The sequence below is a fragment of the Tupaia chinensis genome, unplaced genomic scaffold (genome assembly GCF_000334495.1).
Source record: "Tupaia chinensis unplaced genomic scaffold, TupChi_1.0 Scaffold000544_1, whole genome shotgun sequence".
Taxonomy (NCBI): Eukaryota; Metazoa; Chordata; class Mammalia; order Scandentia; family Tupaiidae; genus Tupaia; species Tupaia belangeri.
Window position 1 is genome coordinate 4,070,299 of NW_006160056.1, and position 5,605 is coordinate 4,075,903.

Consider the following 5,605-nt stretch of genomic DNA (forward strand, 5'->3'; position numbering starts at 1 on the left):
GAGAGAGATTTTTGCTATAGGGCGCGTGCGCTTGCCAGACAGAGAGAGAGACATAGAGACAGAAAGCGAGAAATCACCCCCCAGGGGGGATGGTCACGCCGCAATCCCTCCTCCTCCATTCTCCTCTCGGGATCTTGGCACCGCACGCACACGCGCCCGGCGTGAGTTTTTTTAAGCCACCGGGTCCGGGACACAAACCGCGGTCGACAACTATTACGCTAACTGCTGATTCCCTAGACAGTGTATTTTTGATGGAAAATTCATTTTGTATACTATAATGATGTATAGTGAATTAATGTAAAAAAAAAAGGAAAAATTTTTAAAAAAAGAAATGAAAAAAAAAGTTCATTAGTGAATAAACCAAACGGGGGGAGACAAGGCATAGAAAGCAACCATGGATACTAAAGACAGTGTGGGAGGAGGGTGGGACATGGCAGAGGGTGAGAGATAGGGAATCATGGATGGCAAAATAAAGCAAAATATGCAGGAAACAAGATATGGAAAATTATTTGTTGACGATAATACATATGTTGATGTGCTTGATTGAGCCAATATACAGTGTATTCTAGATGGGAAATCTCATTTTATATGCTGTAATGATGTATAGTGAATTAATGCAAATAAATAAATTTAAATTTAAAAAAGAATGCTAAACCTGAACTGTGATGCCTTTTCTCAGTTATCAATTTGATGAAAATCTAAATTTAACAAATATTTTGCTAGCAAAGTTGTTGAGGAAAAACACTCTGAATTGCTAATTAGAACATTAAGTTAATTCAACTATTAAAAATTAGAATTTGGGACCATCGGATGGTGTAATGGTTACATTGCTGGACTCCCATGTAATCAACTGCTGTTTGAGTCCCAGACCCAGTAACTTAAAACTCATACTGGGTTCATGTACATGCGTATCTAAGATCCTGGTAACAGAAGAGAAGGGATAATGGCATGGGCATCCCTCCTGGAGGGTGATTTCTCATTTTCTGTCTCTCTCTGTCTCTCCAGCAAGTGTACGTGCTCTATAACAAAATTGCTCTCCAAAAGTAAATAAATAAACAAAAGTAGAATTTTACATGCTTTTTTTTGATCTAGGAATATTACTTGTATAAACCTATTTTAAAGATACACAGACAAGTAGCCAGTCAGTGGTATAGTGAATTAAAGTGCTGGACTCTCACATGGGGTTGACCATGGTTTAAGTCCTAAACTTTCTCTGTGCCTCTTTCTGTGTCTCTGGTAAGCACCTGCATCCTATAGCAAAAATTATCTCTCAAAATTAATTAATTAATTAATTAATTAGTTAAAAATTAAAAAAAAAAATTAGGGACCAGGAAGTGGCATAGAGGTTAAGGTGCTGGACTTCCACATGGTCGACTGCAGTTTTAATCCTGGACTTGGTAGCTTGAAACTCACACTGGGCACATGTGCGTGCATACCCAAAATCCAGAGAAGAAAGTTGAGGAGAAGGGATTGTTACCCCCCAGCCCATACTCCTAGGGGGTAAATTCTTGTTTTCTGTTTCTCCATCTCTGTCTCTCCAGTGAGTGCATGTGCCCTATAGCAGAAAGAAAAAGGACTCAAAACTTTTTAAGAATTTTAAAAAGATACACAAACAAAAATACCAGAAATCTTCCAAATAAAAAAAAAACACATAAGTCTACTTTTTGCAATAGTATTTATAATAAAAGAAGGCTGAAAACAACCCAATGTTTACCCAATGGAGAGCTAGCTAAATGAACCATAGCACACACGGGGGTCTTTAAAAAGTTTATAGAAAATGGGTATTATTTTTATTTAACTACATAGATTTCAAACATTTTTTTGTGCCAAAATAACTTTTACTTTAATTGGTTTTATCCATAGACTTTTTAAAGTCTCAATGGTGTGCTATGGGAATATGAAAGGAACAGGGAATATGTTTATGTATGTTTTTGGAGTAATTTCCAGAAAGTGTGGCTAAATTAAAAAAAAAAAAAAAAAGCAAACTAGGGGGACCAGCGTGATGGACTCCCATGTAGTTGACCATGGTTTGAGTCCTAGACCCAGCAAGTTAAAACTCGTGCCAGTCATGTGTGTATGTGTGCCCAAGATGCCAAGAGGAGAGTGAAGGAGAAGGGATTATGGCATGGCCATATCCCCTGGGGAGTGATTTCTCACTTTCTGTCTCTGTCTTTCTCTCTGTCTCTGCAGCGAACACACACAACATTTTGCAAAAAATCTCTCTAAAAGGAAAAAAAAAAAAAAGTAAAATAAAGAAAAGTCCACGGTGGGTCCAGCAAATGACATAATGGTTACATCACTAGACTCCCACATGGCAGACTGTGGTTTGAGTTCCGGACATGGAGGCTTGAAACCAGGCAACTGTGCACATGTGCCCACGGTATGGCCATCCCCCTAGGGGTGGTTTCTTTCTTTCTGTCTCTCAGGTGAGCATACTTGCCCTATATACTATATAACTACTATGTAGTTAGCACATTGGCTTTCTGTGTGACCAAGGGAAGTTTTGAAATTCTTTTTTTTTTTTTTTGGAGAGATTTTCACTGTAGGGCGTGTGCGCTCGCCAGACAGACAGAGAGAGACATAGAGACAGAAAGCGAGAAATCACCCCCCAGGGGGGATGGTCACGCCACAATCCCTTCTCCTCCATTCTCCTCTCGGGATCTTGGGCAGGCACGCACACGCGCCCGGCGTGAGTTTTAAGCCACCGGGTCCGGAACGCGAACCGCGGTCGACTACGTGGGAGTCCAGCGACATAGCCATTACGCTAACTGCTGGTTCCCGTGTTTTGAAATTCTTTATCTTTCTTTCCTTTGATTCTCTCCCTTCTCTCTCTCTATGTTCTCTCTTTCGTATACTCCATAAAAAAATTTTTTTAAATAAATACAAAATTAAAACAAGGTTCTCTAAAGGTTCTTTCAGTCTTGACATCTTATGAGTTGATGATACAATAAGCCCAAACTTTTAAATCTCATCTAACACAGTCCTTAAAATGACAGGGGAATAACCAGTTCTTACAGATGCAGTAATTTGCTTGTCATGTGGAATTGAGGCTGTGTGATTTGCCATCCGGGGTAAAGTCCTACAAGTTCAGTTGTTAAATAAATCTTTTCTGTAAGGAATTGTCATTTATGTTCCTGACATGTGTGGTTACTTCTTCTTAGCCCTTAAATTTAAGATCACTGTGTTTCTGTTGTGTTTTCCCCAAAACAAAAGAATCAAACTAGCCATCCTTTCACAGACTCTTAAGTAAGTAGAGATGTTTAATATAAGCACTTAACATTCTCACTAAAAACGAAATCTTATTTTTCAGTGGTGGTATTTCCAAAGTCTCTGAAAAGGTCATTATATTAGGACTTCTCCCACATCATTCTCCTGGGACTGTCTCCAGTTTTATAAAGCAAATCCAATCATGGTTCAAGCTGCCTTATTTTTCAGACATGATATCAGATGGATTTAGGATATTAAATGTAATTACTTTGCAGGTTTACTTTGACAAAGTAAATATTTTACATATGTGAGCCACCAGGCACCCTTCTATTCTAGCTTAAGGCTCTAGTCCAAAAGTGTTTAAAATATAAAGATTTTGTGGGAAATTACTGCCATATTTCTCTATACTCAATATTATCAGTAGTGCATACTAGTTCATGGCTTGTTTTGTTTTTGTTTTTACAAAAATAATCTTTCTTATGATTACGAAGGTAATACATACTTATTAAAACCTTTGAAAATACAGAAAATTCAAGAGAAAAATAATACAATTGGTCTATAATCACTTTTCCCAGAGATAATAAGTTTTAATATTTTGGTAAATTTCTGACTTTGCTTAACTTTTTCAAGGTTTCAAACACAGTCTTTGGAGTTATCATGGTTTCCAAAAACTTCCTCATCAGATCTGAAATATATGTCAAGAAACCAATACATTTTCCTCTGCTGAAATGTGCTGAGGAGTTGAAGCAGCAAGAATGATAGGGAAGAGAGAAAATAGAGCTCTTTTCTCAGTACTGAACTTATTGTAATTAGGAATTAAATGGTACCTTCAAAGTCATCCTCAGGAGCTTCTACTCGTATGACCTCATTACCACCTGCTTCTTGTTCATCATGAGAATTCAACTATTAATAGCATTGCCAAAGTCAGCATGGCTCATTTATGTCTAGCACTTGAATCAAATGCCACCTCCCATTTTTATTTTGTGACACCCATAGTAACTCCTCATCACTTTCCCTGATTCTGGGTCCTCTGGGCATCTCTTCTTACCACTCAAGTCTCTTTCTACACTGGTGATTACTTATGTCAGCCTTGGGGAGCCCAAGAGACACAGAATATGGATAGTTTGATAGATGAGTGATTGAATATAAAATACACTTTTGGAGGAAGACTAATCTCAACTATAGGGAAATGCACAGATTTTTAAAATTCAGTGCTAGTATTCTTATACAGAAGCGTAATATGGTTGATGAACTCTTCCTAAAACCATTTTAATAAACAGAACAATTTGTTTCTGATATAAGCCAAGCTGTACATAAATAAAACTATATCAAGGGATCCATGGTTTACAGAACCCACATTTTAAAGAATTAAGAAACAAGCAATAAAAGAAATATCAGAGTAGGATCAGCAGGTGACATGGAAGTTAAGGCATTCAATCCCACATGGCCGACTCTACAGTTTGAGTTCAGACTCAGTGGTTTGAAAATCACTCAAGGCACATGTACCTGCATGCCCAAAATCCTAAGAGAATACTGGAGGAGAAAGGATTGTTGTGACTTCTCACTTTCCCTCCCTCTCCCTCTCTCTCTCTCTCTCTCCATTGTGGCACATACCCTATATCAAAAACTAAAAAAGAAAAAAAAATGAAATATAAGAACAAATTTTACTACAGTAAGCAAATATATCCTGATTTTTTTTCTTATTTTTTTTAACCAGCATATTCAAACAGTGTATTGAATATGCTTTAAATATGAAAATTAGAAACAGGAAGGCAACATAATCAAGTTATCAGAAAGATGTTAGAAAGTAAGGACAGCTGTGTAAAGCTTGACACTGAAAAGTGACTTCTCAGCTTCATTTCTTTGGCTTCTTGGATCATGGGCTCTGGAACAGCAAGATGTGAGATTCTGGTTCATGGATCATATAATGGCCCATTCCTGTCTCTGCTGAATGGAAAAGTTCCTCCATTCAGATTCAGACATCAAATGGGTTTTAAGAACCCACTTGGCTATGTTTTTGGGTAACATGACATGCCAGTATTCAAACTCCTCATCATTGTATTTGTCTGAATAGTAAATTTGTTTGTGCAACATGATGGCTCTGCTTACGGGCCTCCAGCCCCATTCTACCAACCTCCAAACAACTCCCAGCAGCACCTGATTGTCTTTATATTTTTAATTTAATGTGTCATAAGAATCTATCTTTAATAAACTTTCCATCATTAGAGAAATTTGAGCACTGAATGAATTTTCACCTGCCATTGAGCATAGAAGACAGCAATTGCCAGTTGTTTCATGATAAATACTCAATAGTTCGTGAAAAGGTAGAAAACTATGGACAATAAACAAACTTTTTATAAAAGTACAGTATAAAAAGTCACTTAAGAACTCCATTTAA

At 37.4% G+C, this 5,605-nt stretch overlaps 1 pseudogene; it reads right to left on the minus strand.

Moving 5' to 3' along the window:
- Positions 1 to 5,062: 5,062 nt before the first annotated feature.
- LOC102477349 (cyclin-dependent kinases regulatory subunit 1 pseudogene) lies at positions 5,063 to 5,301 on the minus strand (annotated as a pseudogene).
- Positions 5,302 to 5,605: the final 304 nt, after the last annotated feature.